The sequence below is a fragment of the Hibiscus syriacus genome, unplaced genomic scaffold (assembly GCF_006381635.1).
Source record: "Hibiscus syriacus cultivar Baekdansim isolate YM2019G1 unplaced genomic scaffold, ASM638163v2 tig00111276_pilon, whole genome shotgun sequence".
NCBI lineage: Eukaryota > Viridiplantae > Streptophyta > Magnoliopsida > Malvales > Malvaceae > Hibiscus > Hibiscus syriacus.
Window position 1 is genome coordinate 1,635,851 of NW_024063043.1, and position 16,359 is coordinate 1,652,209.

Consider the following 16,359-nt stretch of genomic DNA (forward strand, 5'->3'; position numbering starts at 1 on the left):
AAACGAAAATCCCACTCAAAACCCAGTTAGCTACTTAGCTGATCTAAGTCTGAAATCATATTAAGAAACAAAAAAATAAATAGTTAAAATAGCAAACAAAAATGGGTTAAAATCTGAAACTTGAAAAGGGAATAAAAAAAATTGAAACTTGAAAAGGGAATAAAAAAATGTACCTTCGACAGATCTATGAAATAAGAAGAAACAGAAACAAAAGAGAAAGGGAAAGGGAAAAAAGACAATCAGAGCTAAAAAGAGTGAAAAATGGATTACTTACCTAGTATTGTGTTTCAACTGACTCAACTATCTGACAACGTCGACAATTGTTTGTTGCCAACAATAACTGGTTTCTTAAGTTTTAACCAAGATGGATGCCTTTGTCAGTAGTTTCAATTTCTCTCTTTTTGCCTGTGTAGGAGATAGTAATAATATTTATTTCTGGGGTGTAAATGAGTCGAGTCTAGTTTGAGTATTGTTGAGCTTGATTCGACTCGAAAATTCGCGAGTTTAAAATTTTTAAGCTCGACTCGAACTCGAAATCCTGAACTGAACTCGTGAGCAGCTCGAAAAGCTCGAAATAAAAAAAATTCTTAAACTTAACAAGATTGAATCTTTAAACTCGAACTCGAACCTGAATCTTAAACACATGAAAATCTTATTGTATTTAAAAAAAATCAACACATAAATATTAATATTATTAATAATTTATTTTTAAAAAAATAAATTATTAATATATTATATTTTCGAGTTACTCATGAGTTTTTCGAGTCGATTATCAAGTAGCTCGTTTCGGCTCGTTAAGAATTCGAGTCAAGCTTGAGTTCGAGTCGAATCCATTCGATCTGAATATTTATCGAGTCTTGACCGAATCGACATCAAGTAGCTCGAGATATGTCTCGTCTCATTTACAACCCTATTTATTACTGTCCAATTCCTTCCTTATTATTATTATTATTTTATTTTTTTTTGGTAAGGAAAGAAAACAGTCTAATTAAACAGCTAAACTATTCTGTTGGCCTTCATGCAGTAGCTTCACCACCACTGCAGGGGTTCTTCGAATTTATTACAGATATTGGAGGACTTGTCACCCATTTTGCTAATGAATCTGCGACCTGGTTTCCTTCATTATTTTTATGTACCCTGATTTTATTGATTTTAATTTTATATCTTTAAAATTTTAAAATATCAATTTCTTTCAAATAATATAAAAATTGTGTTGTTAGTTTCTAAAATTATTTGTATAAATTTAAACAAAAATAAAATTTTTTGACAAATCCAACTTTATTAATACCTTAATTTTGCATCATTAAAGATTTCTTAATCAACCAACTTATATTAAACTTTTCTAGTACAAAAGTTAACATTAACAATATTACTTTTTATGGCTTAGATAGAAATTTTATCACATGTTTAACAATTATTAGGGCGTTTATTTTTTTAAAGGGTTGATGTTTGTTTATTTAACTATCATGAATATGCTTGTTTAATGTTTGTGAATATGTTCGTTTAATGCCTTGAGTGTGAGCGTTAAATGTCAAATAGTTTAGAGTTATCTTTAAACAGATACGGTTTTGTAATTACCCTAGATTATTAAAAAAAATGTTCGCCAAAATAGTGAAATTACACCACTAGTTCTCAAGTTTCTTAGACTTTACAGTCTAAACTTCAAAATTCACAATGTGTTCAATTTAGTCATTGTCTACACCAATATTTAAATATAATAAAATGAATGTAAAAAAAAGTAAACGAGCTTCTGAATGATTTAATAAATCAACTAATAAACGAGCCAATAAATAAGTTTTCAAACGAATTTATTCGTGAACATAAACGAATCCAACATGCATTTTAAATATTTAAAAAATTTGATCCCCATGTTTTAGTCCATACTCTCTATAGACGAGTGGGGATGTATATAGAACCCAGGGTAGGCACATGTCCACCCTGGAAATATTTTTATGTTAGTTGTTCATTTTATTGAAGGTATAAGAATGAGAGGTTCTAAACTTTTTATCATCCTGGTGTCGAGCTATTTTTCTGCAGGACCTCCTTTACAGTACCGTCACCGCAATAGAGTTTAACCACCAAGTTCGGGATGGATTGGTGTTGTTCCTCTACGCCTATGACACCAAATATCGAACCATGAAAGAAGAAAGGCGTGCGAGAAAGAAACAACATATTGGCTAGTGATTATGAGGCCTCAATTTTTGACTGGAGGGGATACCCAAGGCCTCCGCGCTTCCATCCTATGGATAGAGAGGGAAGGCATAACTTTGGTTTTTTCATGTTGTCAAAGAGTTGAATAATGGATTTTTCGTGTTGTCAAAGAGTTGAACAATGAAAATAAATGGCGAGTGTTTGATCAAATTGATCGGGTCATGTAGGAACAAGGTTCAAGTTTACCGATCTGTCAGGATGCCTCAGCTGCATACATCATTGCACTTCCACTTGACACCTATCGTAATGATAAACGGCTCGTCTTGTTGTGACCTTCTCTTGAGTTCTCAAAACTTCTGTCACTCGATCCCCGCAGGGACAGAGAACCCCTTGCTGTCTCGGCTGTGCTACCAGAGGATCTGGGGAAGTCATAATAGGAGAGCACTCATTTGGGGTGGGTTATGAACGCATAAGCATGTAAATAGTACATGTGTTGAGCTACCAAGGACGTAATAACCCCTAAAGAAGCTAGAGAAAGGCATAATTGAAAAATGAATCGAATTATTAATTGTTTCATAACAACCCTTATGCCCACATCCCAATTGTCCTCCCAGAGGAATACGTGCTTTTAAAAGATCTTTTATACTGTGACCAATTCTGAAGTTAGTTCTATACATATGACTAATAACGAGAAAAAGAAATGCAATATCAGTCAGCCCACCTTGAAATTTTATTGGTGCTCACCCCATACAAATTTTTTATTATTATTAATACATACGTGTCTACCCTAAAAAATATTTCTAGGTCCAGGACAAACCAAACAGCCCTTCTTACAGCCGATCGCGGAATAGGGAAGTATTTAATCGCCGTATCTCTGTTCATGGACACCATCGTTGTGGTCGACACGTTCACCGGGACTGGTTACTTACGCTACAACCACACCCATCCCCTCATTCCAACTACCATGACCAGTATACCTCCCGTAAATGCAACATCATTGACATTCAATTTCGCTGAATCTCTTCGAAGCCTGTACTCGAAAGAATATCCTGCCAAAGTCCCTTTAACCGTCGATCATTCACTACTTTTCAACATCGGGGTTGGGATTAACCCTTGTGCTACATGCTTCAATGGTTCCAAGGCTGTTGCAGCCATTAACAATGTCACGTTCGACATGCCAACGATAGCTATCCTCAAAGCACATTACTATGACATAAACGGGGTTTTCATTTCCGGGAAAACCATTAATGCCTTTCGATTACACCGGTACTCAGCCGTCGAATCTACAGACGATGAATGGAACCAGGGTATACAGATTGGCCTATAATTCAACAGTTGAGCTAGTGATTCAAGGAAACTCTATATTAGCCCCCGAGAGCCATCCAACCCATGTGCATGGATTCAACTTCTTTGCAGTTGGGAGAGGGTTAGGAAATTATAATCCGGAGAAAGATCCAGAGAAATTCAATCTGGTTGACCCTGTTGAAAGGAACACAATAAGTGTACCAACTGCAGGGTGGACTGCAATCAGATTCAAGGCAGATAATCCAGGTACGCTTGAAACCATAGAAATTATTAATGCTTGTTTGAATATTGTTACCAGAAAACAGAACATGTTGGAACATTATGATTTGGTGGTGTTTATTTATTTATTTAGGAGTCTGGTTTTTCCATTGCCATTTGGAAGTTCACACCACATGGGGGCTTAAGATGGCGTTCCTGGTCGAGAATGGTGATGGCTCGAACGAGTCACTTCCACCGCCGCCAAGTGACCTTCCACGGTGCTAGAGCTGAGACCAACTTACCCGAAGGCTTTGAGAATCAAAGTTTCCAATATAAATGTCAAAATTTTGAGGTCGAAAAACAAAGAAAAGGAGATATCAGAAAACTCTTGAACAGAACAACACAATCAAAGGATTTTTGGTTTCTGTTAATACAACATTTAAGAATTTTTTTTTAAATATAATTTGAAATAAAGGATTGTTGTTTTCTCATACTGAACATTCAAGTTATTTTACGTAATTTGAATATAAATAATAATGGGAAATGTTTGAATTATTTTTATTAAAAAAATCGAATAAGGTTTTGCATATGTATAATGCGCTTATTTCAAACTAGATCAAGATCAATTTTGGGGGGAAATGCAAAACACAAAAATAAAATAATATCACGCGCCAGATAGGGGTCGAACCTATGAATTTATGCTTAGCAAACAGTCGCTCTATCCATTGACCACAGGTGCTGCTTTAAAACATTTTAGTTTAACAATTTATAACAAATAAAACATTTCTAAATATATTTAGAGTAAAATAGTATATAACATGAGGCGGTAAAAGAGAATATTTTTCTTTCTAGAGGTTTTAATTTCAAGCAATTAGTCTGCTGGGTGTAATTAATTAGGAATGAATATTATAAATATCTATTATAAAAGTAATATTCTTAACTTAGTTTATTTTATTTATAAATTCAAGATTCGAACATCCGATCTTTTTTTTATTAAAGAGTATGCTATATTAACTTATTATTTATTATTACCTATACCTAGAAAAACAAAGCAAACAAATATGTTGGAAGGAAATTTGTAGAAAGGGTTATTTCCAATTCATTTAGCATAATCATAAAAAAGGTAAAGTATATAAATAGTTATCGAACTTTTACGGCACTTTATTTTGGTCAGTCAACTTTTGAAACTAGCAATATATCAAGGAATTTTTAGTTTGTTTTTATTTTGATCCTTGTCATTACCTCCCGTTAGTTTTTGCTGACTTGACACTTAACTCCGTTAACTTTCTGACGTGGCATCTTCTTCTTCTTCTATTACTATTGGTGGATCAATGGTGAACGACTCTGAAACTAGAAAACCCAACAATAAGATTGCTTCAAGAGGGAGTTTAATGGTTAATTACACGCCTTATAAAATTACAACCAAGATCAGTTCAAGAGGGAGTTCAATGGTAAACTCCGTGTTTGATAAAAATACTAACAAAGAAAAACATGACAACGGTGCGGAACTTGGTGAGTCGATAATATATATGGATTCAGAACTAGGTCCTTCGCCTTCGGAAGTAGCGGCGGTGGCTAAAACTTGCAGCATAATAAAATAGAATAGACGGGGAACGGGGAAGGTGGAGAATCGAGTTGTCGTCATTGTACGACGGAGGTTTTTGAGTTACATGTCGAGCAGGGTTAACGGGGTTAAATAGAGAGGAAAATTGAGAGAGAGAATTCAAGAAATGACAAAGTTTTGGACTTGAGATTTCATTGAGAGAGTGTATGAGAAGAAGAAGAAAAAGAAGAAGTTGACACGTTAGAAAGTTAATAAGATTAAGTGTCACATCAGCAAAAACTAACGGGAGTTAACTGCAGGGACCAAAATAAAAATGAACTAAATGTTCGATAAATGTATTGTAAGTTTCAAAAGTTGGGTGACCAAAATACAAGTACCCTAAAAGTTAGGGGCTATTTATATACTTTATCCTAAAAAATCAGCAAAACGTTTAAAAAACACCATGCAAAAAATCGCCGCCCTTGTCGTCGCCAAGAACAGCTCGAACGTCATTACCGGGTTGACGTGACCACATATATATATCACCATATTTACATCAATACTCATAATCAAACAAGGAAATAAACAAAGAGAGAAAGAGAGAGAGAGAATCGTCACCTGAATTCCCAACAAGAATAAGATGCCTTGAAATGGTGATACCCTAGATATAGAAAGTAGCCATGAATTAAGTGTGTATACTGCGAAGAAAAATGAAGGGAAAATTATATTATTCTTTAAAAAAATCAAAATGATTTAGACGAATGATGAGAGATTTGAACTGAGCAAATATAGCTTCATTCAATTATGTTAAATTTTGCTCGAAAATTTAAGAGTTATTATATAATCATATTATTAAAGTCTATATTATTTAAGTTTGTAACAACAAGACTACGAGATGGAGGCTTATTTTGAGGAGAATAGCGACTCTCCTCGAAAACTTAAGAAGATTCGACGATACAATAAAGAACTACCTTACGGTTGTAGCTCCCTTGAACCCGTTGAATCAGCCAACCCCTCGCGAAAACCAATGATGCAACAGTTTGTATGGATACTTCTAAAACACCTATACCCTCTCCAACTGAAAACCCTAATCTATCTTCTTACAAATCCAAACTGTTGGGGGCTCCCACACGTTCACTGAGGAAGAAGAAATCATCAACGAGGATGAAGTCGAGATCTTTGAGGGAACATTACTTGTTCAGTGATTGACAGGATTATCTCGATCGATTTCTCCAATAGAGTTAAATCTCTCGCGATTAAAACCCTAGACTTGACTGTTGTAGTTAAATTATTAGGTCGTATTGGGTACAATATACGCAGAGGCAAACTGCATAATCTTTGGAAGCCAAGCCAACCCTTCGGACTCATGGATATTGAGAATGATTATTTTCTGGCTACCTTCTGAACTAACTTCGATTTCCTGAATGCAATATCCGATGGCTCTTGTACGATTTTTGGGAATTATCTCATGGTGAAACCGTGGTCGACAGAGTCCTGTACGACGCGACCCTACCCAAGGAAAGTGATTGCTAGGATGTCTCTTGGGCCTTCCAGTCACCCACTATAAGCAAAACATAGTTAAAGAGATCGGCGAATGTATCAGACCCATGATCCGCATCGATTATCAAACCGATAACGGTCGGCGAGGACGTTTCGCTTGTATGGCGAGATCGATTGATCTTCATAAGCCCTTATCTCCAAACTCATCATCAACGGGAATACTCAGATCGTTGAGTACGAGTCGCTCCTTACCATACGCTTCTCGTGCGAGAAATATGGCCACACTCAAGAAAAATGCCCCGACCTTGCTCCAAGAGAAGATGAACCTCCCCCTCAAGCCAGGCTCCGGTTGAACACCCCCTTCAGCAGTGTCAACCCCCTATAGCCCTTGGTTGGTCGTAAAACAAAGGCAACGCCGTTCAACAAAAAAATAGGTGCCCTATAATATTGCTGCTGCTAGTGATATTCCTGTGATTGCTTCTAGATTTAACCTCATATTTGAGGAGGGTTCAAAAACTCTTGATAATGCTACACCTGTTGCTAATGTTTATCCCTCTGCCGCTGTTGTACATTCAGTTCGACCCCCCAGCAAATGCCAAACGCAAGGCTTCTACTTCTCAACAAAAGGAAAAAACTAAACAGGTGATACATACTCAAAAACCCTTGACGATTGTTACAAACAATGTTCCCCTTAGAGTTTCATCAAATGCTGCCAGCTCCCGATCAGTCGCTCGCCTTTAACTGCTCAACAAAGCTCAACACTCGGTCGTCACTATCCCAGAAAATATTGAACCTTGTGTTGTATCTAATCTACTGCAGACTGAGTCTTCTCAGGAATCTGCATGATTTCTCCCTCCTCATGATCCACCGATCCTGTCACTCAACGCGGGCCACCTAACAAGGCAGCTCCTGCGCCTACTAATTTGTCAACAATTTCGAAAATATATGTTGATCAGACCTTTCCCACGGGCGCCCTATTGCTATCTAAGGCTTTGTTTGTCTCCTCATCTCTTATTATTTTTAATGATTTTAAAGCTTTTTAATTGGAACATGCAGGGCTGTGGTCACCCTAGATTCTTGTCAGCTATCCGTCAATGCTTAAGAGACACTAAGTCAGATGTTACTGGTTTAGTTGAACCCTGTATTAATGGCTTTCAAGCGGATTCTGTTATTGCTTCCCTCGATTTTCCTCATTCTCATTGAGTAGAAGCTGTGGGTTTCTCTAGTGTTATCTGGCTCTGTTAGCATGACTCAGTCTCCCTCCAGATTCTGGTTAATCATTTCCAGTTTATTTATTTTCGGGTTTGCTACGTTTCTGATAATAGCTCTTCTCTTGGGACTTTGATTTATGCTAGCCCCAACGCTACCAAAAGGAAAGCTCTCTGGCATAATCTCAGACATATGCCTCGACTATTTCCACCCTTGGCTGCTATTCGGGGACTTTAACTCCACTCTATGTGCAGATGATCGAATGGGATGATCAGCCTCCTCCCGAACTAGCAGTGCTTTCCACGACTTGTGTTCGACTTGGGACTCAAGGACATGGGTTTCCAAGGCCCAAACTTCACATGGAGTCGAGGGAACACCTTTGCTCATCTCGATTGCTTTCTATGTAATGCTCACTAGGACGAGGCCTATCCCGAGTCTAGCGTACAGTATCTGCTACGCATGTGCTTAGACCATCGTACCTTTGTTTCTTGTTGGCCCTCTCCCTCGGCACCGCTCTCTCCTGCCATTTCGATATGTTTATTGTTGGCGCTTTCATGATTACTTTAAATGCATGGTTCATGACAATTGGATCACTTCGAGCACCATCAATCTTTTCTCCAATGCTGCTGTCGATTTGAATCAATCTGTTTTTTGCTTCATTGGCACAAAGAAGATGATCACTATGACCCATTTGAGGGGAGTCCAAAAAGCTCTTTGTAACTTGCATTCTAAATATCTTCTTGACCTTGAAGAAAGACTCCACCATCTCGACTTTCTCCTTGACCAAGAGGAGCGATTGTGGAAACAAAAGTCCTGCTCGGAATGGATTTGCCTAGAAGATCGCAACACTACCTATTTCCACCGAAAGATAACTCGCTGTAAGCACTGAAATTGCATTACTACTCTGAAACTTAATGACGGCGAATGGTGCCATGAATATGACACCCTCAAGCAATAAGGTATTCAGTATTTCAAAAAAAAAATTCTCGACACTGATGGCCATGACACCTACTCGGCTAGGGGCTGTTTTCCAATTGTTTCCGACTCACTGCTCACAAATTTGGACTCCTTGCCTTCTAATGAAGAGATCCTCTCCGCTCTAAACGATATGGAACCCTTGAAAGCTCCCGGCGTTAATGGCTTGCAAGCAAAGTTTTTTCAGAAAATTGGGAAATTGTTGGCTCATCTCTGTAGCTTCATCGTAATGTCTTTGATGGAGGGGATATTGAGACGACCTTGAACCGAACGATTTTTATCCGCATCCCAAAGGTTGTCGTCCCTACTTCCTTTGTGGAATTCAGACTGATAAGCCTATGCACTGTTGCCAACAATCTCCTCACTAGGGTGATTGTCAAACGACTTCAACGTTTGATGCCCTTGCTCATCGCTCCGAACCAGACAAGCTTTATTTCTAGCAGGAATATTACTTGTAAAGTCAAAAGGTGATGAAATGGGGGCACCGCCTAAGAATTTTTCAACAAATGGTACAATTCAAAAGTGGGTTGCCTAATTGTTTGAAAATGGTAATGGATAAATTATACATTCAACCATTGTATTTTAGGGTAATTACAAAATTAGTCCCTAAGCTTCAATTATAAATACCCTATCTCATTTAGCTTCAAAATCATCCCAAAATCATTTCTTTCTCCCAATATTAGAGAGTTTTCTTTGAGTAGTGAGTGTTTTGTAAATACCTGTAAATTTTCTCTCTAGTAAAAGATCTGCAGCAGTCCGGAGACGTAAGCATAATTGGTTGAACTCCGTTATCAATTTTGATTATTATTTTTCCGCTTTTATTTCGCATTTTCATAATCTGGTTATAAGAAATTTACTCGTACTCAGTTTATTTCCCAACAACTAGTAACCAGAGCTTTTGGTTGTGAATTTTGTCATTTTTTGTGATGTTACTATTCATTACTATTCACATGAATAGTGAATAGTAATGAATAGTAAAATTTTGTTGACGATACAAATTTGTCGACGGAGGTGTTTTAATACACGATGATTCGCAAGAATTGTCAGAAACGATCCAAACGAAGCCATATTCGAGTGGGAGCGATGGCTGCAGACGAAGGAAATGTGAAAATTGATAAGTTCGATGGTACGGACTTTGGGTTTTGGAAGATGCAGATTGAAGATTTTATGTACCAGAAAAATCTATATCAACCTCTCTCAGGAAAGCAACCAGAGGGCATGAAGAACGAAGACTTGGCTCTTCTCGACAAACATACCCTCGGAGTTATCCGACTGACGTTATCCCTCAATGTTGCTTTCAACATAGTAAAGGAAAACACCACGGCGGGTCTTATTGCGGCTCTCTCCAGTATATATGAGAAGCCATCAGCCTCAAACAAAGTTCATTTGATGAGGCGATTATTTCAATTTGCGGATGGCGAAAGGGGCATCAGTGGCTCAACATCTAATGAACTCAACACAATCACAACCCAGTTGAGTTCAATAGAAATTGAATTCGATGATGAAGTTCGAGCTTTAATTCTCTTATCATCTCTACCAGATAGTTGGAATGCTACTATTACATCAGTCAGCAGCTCGTCGGGAATCAACAAATTAAAATTCGACGATGTACGGGATCTGATATTGAGTGAAGAAATTCGACGGAGAGAATCGGGTGAAGCATCAACCTCCTCAGCCTTGTACACGGAGTCCAGAGGAGAACTTCAGAAAGAAATTCAAATCGTGTCAGATCTAAATCCAGAAGGGGAAAATCAAGAATAAGAAAGAAAGATTTTACCTGTTATAATTGCGGCAAGAAGGGTCACTTTAAAAGAATTGTCGAGCACTGAAAAAAATATCGACGCACAAGAATCTGCCAACATGACAGAGGAGACAGGTGATGCCATGATTCTAAGCATCAACAATCCGATTTAATCATTGATCTTGGATTCAGGGGCATCTTTCCACTCCACCCCATGCCGAGAAATCAAGGAGAACTATGTCAGTGGTGATTTTGAGAAGGTTCATCTAGCTGATGATGAAACCTTGAAGATCGTCGGAAAATGAGACATCCGACTAAAGATGCCAAACCAGACCACCTGGAAGGTGAAAGGAGTGAGACATATTCCTGGCCTCAAAAGAAATTTGATTTATGTAAGACAACTTGATGGAGAAGGTTATAGTGCAACCTTTTCAAGCTGTGAATGGAAGATTACCAAAGGAGCACTCGTCATTGCTCGTGGTAAGAAGACTAATACTCTCTATGTAACCTCAAATTTAGAGAATATCATTGCAGCAGCAGATGCTGATGGAAAATCAACCCTATGGCACCAAAGGCTTGGCCATATGAGCGAGAAAGTGATGAAGACACTTTTGTCAAAAGGGAAGCTATCGGATCTAAAGAGTGTAGATGTCGGACTATACGAGGATTGCATCTTTGGCAAACAAAAAAAAGTGAGTTTTGCAAAGATTAGAAAGACACCCAAGGCTAGAAAGTTGGAGTTGGTTCATACTGATGTATGGGGACCATCTCCAGTTTCATCTTTTGCAGACTCATTATATTATGTCACCTTCATCGATGATTCTACGAGGAAGGTGTGGGTTTATTTTTTGAAGAAGAAATCAGAAGTCTTTGATACCTTTAGAAAATGGAAAGCCATGGTGGAAAATGAGACTGGTTTGAAAGTCAAGCAGTTGAGGTCTGATAATGGAAGAGAGTACAAAAATAGAAGATTCAGAGATTTCTGCGCAAACAATGGGATAAAGATGGAGACAACAGTTCCCATGACACCGCAACAGAATGGCGTGGCAGAGCGCATGAACAGAACTCTGAATGAACGTGCCAAAAGCATGAGGATACATGCCGGACTGCCCAAATTTCTATGGGCTGAAGCTATCAACACTGCAGCTTACCTGATCAACCGTGGGCCCTCAGTTCCTTTGGATGGCAGAATACCAAAGGAAGTTTGGAGCAAGAAAGAAATAAATCTTTCACACTTAAGAGTGTTTGGTTGTATTTCTTATGCACACATAGATTTTGCTGAAAGAAGTAAACTTGATGTCAAGTACAACAAATGCGTCTTTGTTGGTTATAGTGGTGATGAGTTCGGTTACCGGTTTTGGGACTATGAAAATCGGAAGATCATCAGAAGCAGAGATGTCATTTTCAATGAGAATGTGATGTACAAAGACAGGTCAACCATGGAATCAAGTAGCTCCAACACCGAAGCTGAAACAAAGGAATTTGTTGAGTTTGAGGAGATTTTTGGAAATGATGTTCAGATCACTCCTGAAGCAGTTCAAGAAGAACCAGTCACACCAGAACTGAGACGCTCCTTCAAAATTCCTAAACCAACCCAACAATATTCTCCTTCTTTGCAGTACTTGTTGCTGATTGGCAATGGTGAACCAGAGTGATATTATGAAGCAATGCAAGTAGAAGATTCAGTCAAGTGGGAGTCTTCCATGAAAGATGATATGGGCTCGCTTATGTCAAATCAGACTTGGGAATTAGCTAAATTACCACCAGGCAAGAAAGCGCTCCACAACAAGTGGATTTACAGGATCAAGGAAGAGCACGATGGGAGCAAACGCTACAAAGCGAGATTGGTTGTCAAAGGTTTTCAGTAAAAAGAAGGTATTGACTACAATGAAATTATCTCTCCAGTCGTGAAACTGTCTACAATCAAACTGTTGTTGAAAATTATAGCTAAAGAAAATCTACATCTTGAGCAGTTAGATGTAAAGGAAGCTTTCCTTCATGGTGATTTGGAGGAAGAAATATATATGAGGCAGCCAGAAGGCTTCATAGAGGCAGGCAAGAAAAACCTGGTATGCAGGTTGAAGAAGAGCTTGTATGGTTTAAAACAAGCTCCTAGACAATGGTAGAAGAAGTTTGATAGTTTCTTGAGTAGCAGTGGTTTTACCAAATGTCAAGCAGATCATTGTTGCTACATCAAGAGGTTCGACAACTGCTCATTATTTTATTATTGTACGTTGATGACATGCTCGTTGCAGGCTCAAACATGCAAGAGATTATACACTTGAAGCAAGAATTGTCGAAGCAGTTTGCTATGAAGGATCTGGGCACTGCAAAGTAGATTCTTGGAATGAGGATTAAGAGAGACACAAAGTCGGGGACTTTGAAGTTATCACAGGCTGAGTACATCAACAAAGTACTCTCCAGGTTCAACATGCAAGATGTTAAACCAGTAAGTACACCTTTAGGTATTCATTTTAGACTCACCAAAGAACAGTCATCAAAGACGGAGGAAGAACGTGCACACATGGTGAAGGTGTCGTATGTCTCAGCAATTGGAAGTCTAATGTATGCCATGGTTTGTACCAGGCCAGATATTGCTCATACAGTGGGAGTTGTTAGCAGGTACATGAATAATCTAGGCAAGATACACTGGGAAGCTATCAAATGGATCTTCATATATCTGAGAGGTACTACAAACAAAGCACTTTGTTTCAAAGGTAGAAATACGATACTGACAGGCTATATAGATGCTGACTTAGCCGAAAATGTTGACATCAAAGGAGCACTAAAGATATGTATATACTCTAGGAGGAACCGCAGTGAGTTGGGTTTCTCAACTACAGAAGATAGTTGCTCTCTCCACAACTGAAGCAGAATATGTCGCTGTTACGGAAGCCATCAAAGAGATGGTTTGGCTCCAAAGTTTCTTGGAAGAGCTAGGCAAGAAACAAGAAAACAATGTCTTCTATTGCGACAATCAAAGTGCTATCCAACTAGCAAAGAATCCGTCTTTTCATTCTAGGACGAAGCACATACAATTGCGGTATCATTTTATCCGGTTTCTTCTGGAAGATGGGATTTTGAAACTTGAAAAGATTAGTGGAGCTCAAAATCCAGCAAACATGTTGACAAAGACGGTGACCACGGACAAACTGAAGTTGTGTTCAACTTTAGTTGGCATGCTAGAGTAACAAGACCAAAATGTTGTTGCACCGATCTAGGTATGAAAACAGATTAAAATCAGTCTTCAAGTGAGAGATTGTAAAGTCAAAAGGTGATGAAATGGGGAGCACCGCCTAAGCATTTTTCAACAAATGTTTGACACCGCCAAATGCACAATTCAAAGGTGGGTTGCCTAATTATTTGAAAATGGTAACGGATAAATCATACATTCAGCCATTATATTTTAGGGTAATTACAAAATTAGTCCCTAAGCTTCAACTATAAATACCCTAGCTCATTTAGCTTCAAAATCATCCCAAAATCATTTCTTTCTCCCAATACTAGAGAGATTTCTTGTGAGTAGTGAGTGTTTTGTAAACACCTGTAAATTTTCTCTCTAGTAAAATATTTGCTGCAGTCTGGAGACGTAGGCATAATTGGCTGAACTCCGTTATCAATTTCGGGTATTATTTTTTCGCTTTTATTTCGTATTCTCACTAATCTGGTTATAAGGAAATTACTCATACTCGATTTATTTCCCAACATTACTGACAACAACATCATAGATCAAGAGGTTATTCATACCATGCGGGTTACTAAATCCAAGTTGGGATGGATGGCGATCAAGGTAGACTTAGAAAAAAGCCATTGATCGAATTCGCTGCGACTTCATTCAAGACACACTCCACGATGCTGGTCTTTCTTCCAAACTTATCTGCATCATCATGAAATGTATCATTGGCTCCTTTTTTCAGCTTCAATGGAATGGGAGTTACTCAGAGCCTTTCACTCCTGAGCGATGGATCTGTCAAGGCGACCTAGTCTCGCCTTATCTCTTTGTTCTCTTTATGGAACGCCTTGTTCATTCCCTCACCAAGGCTGTGGCAAACGGTACTTGGACTCACTTTGAAATCATAACATCCCTCTCTCCCACCTATTTTTTTTGCATACAATCAGATATTATACACTCGTGCTGATATAGCAAGTGCTATTGAAGTTGACTCAATTCTCTCGGACTTTGGAATCTAATCGGGGCATCGAGTAAGTAAATAGAAAACCCAACTTTACTTCTCGCCAAATACCCCTATGGATTTGCGCAACAAGATAGGTAATTTCCTGGGTTTTAAAACTGTCCCAGTAATCCATCAAAGGATTAGATGCTCAGACTATGATTTCATCCTTGACAAGATGCGTGCTAAACTCTCTGGCTGGGCCGCCTAGACTTTCTCTCTTACCGATCGTTTTACTCTAGCGAAATTAGTCTTAAAGGTCATTCCAGTTTGTTTCATGCAAACAGCGATGCTCCCTAAAAAAGTTTGCAATAAAATTGAGATCATTCGAAACTTCATCTGGGGCTCCTCTCCTTCGGCTCCAAAGTTTTCCCTTGTCAACTAAGAGATCATTTGACAACCCTTTGACCTTGGTGGCACCAGTCTCCGACGAACTTATGAATATAACAAGGCATTTCTCAAGAAGATCGGCTTCGTCTTTGTAACCATAACTCAGTCTCTATGGGTTCAGCTTCTCTAACAAAAATATAAAATCATTGACTTGCTTCCCTATTCTATCAGGCGTGCCTCCTGCTCCTCCCTTTGGCACTCGCTTTCGAACATTTAGGATGAATTTTGTCCCAACATAGCATGGTCAACCGGTGATGGCTCTTCTATTTCTATGTGGGATGATGTATGGGTCTCTCCTATTGGCCCACTTTAAAGCCTTGCCTCCAATCCTCTTTCTCCTTGTTTTCATCCACACTTCATGGATTTGATGTCTCCTAATGGTACCTGGAATATATATTTGCTTTCTGGCCTTTTTCCTGCTAACAATGTTTCCCACATTGCTAGTATTCGATGCCCGGATGCTATTGATATTTCGGATTCCTGTAAATAGAGATAGGATGATAGATTCTCTATCACAAATGCTTATGATTGCCTTATGCAGGATAATTAGGATAGGCACTCCAATCATTGGAAAATCATTTGGCATCTTCCAATTTCGCATCGCCTTTGTTTCTTCCTCTGACTCGTCTATAAGGAGAAACTAATGACCAATTCTGAGCGTCATCGCTTCACTCTCTCGAGCACGACTTCCTGCTACTTTTTTGTGGCGCTAATGAATCGGTTCTTCACACCTTACGTGATTGCCTCTTCGGTCGATATGTTTGGAGCCACGTTTGTGCAGGTTTGGTCACTTCCAACTTCTTCACCCTAAATAGACCTGACTAGATCATGAAGAACCTTTGTGCAACGACAGCCTGCACCTCCACTAGTTTTGCTTGGAATGTAATTTTTGATGTCCTCTGTTGGCACATTTAGAAAGTCCGCAATGAAAGAATATTTGGCAATTCTCACTGCTCCCCTTTGGATGTCATTCATCATAGCCTCTCTTGGGCCAAGTTTTTCGAGAATGCCACCCTTGATCTGCCCTTACAATGTTCTGCTCCTCGGTCTCCCATTTACACTCAATGGTCGCCCCTCCTTCAAGATGGACTGCCTTTAACATCGATGGTTCTGTTTGCTTAACAACAGGACACGCCACAATTAGTGGCCTTCTTCGAGATTATTCTGGTTTGTGG

The 16,359-nt window shown here is 38.7% G+C and overlaps 1 pseudogene; it reads left to right on the forward strand.

Annotated features, from left to right (window-relative positions):
- Nucleotides 1-2,951: 2,951 nt before the first annotated feature.
- On the forward strand, nucleotides 2,952-4,077 carry LOC120157781 (annotated as a pseudogene).
- Nucleotides 4,078-16,359: the final 12,282 nt, after the last annotated feature.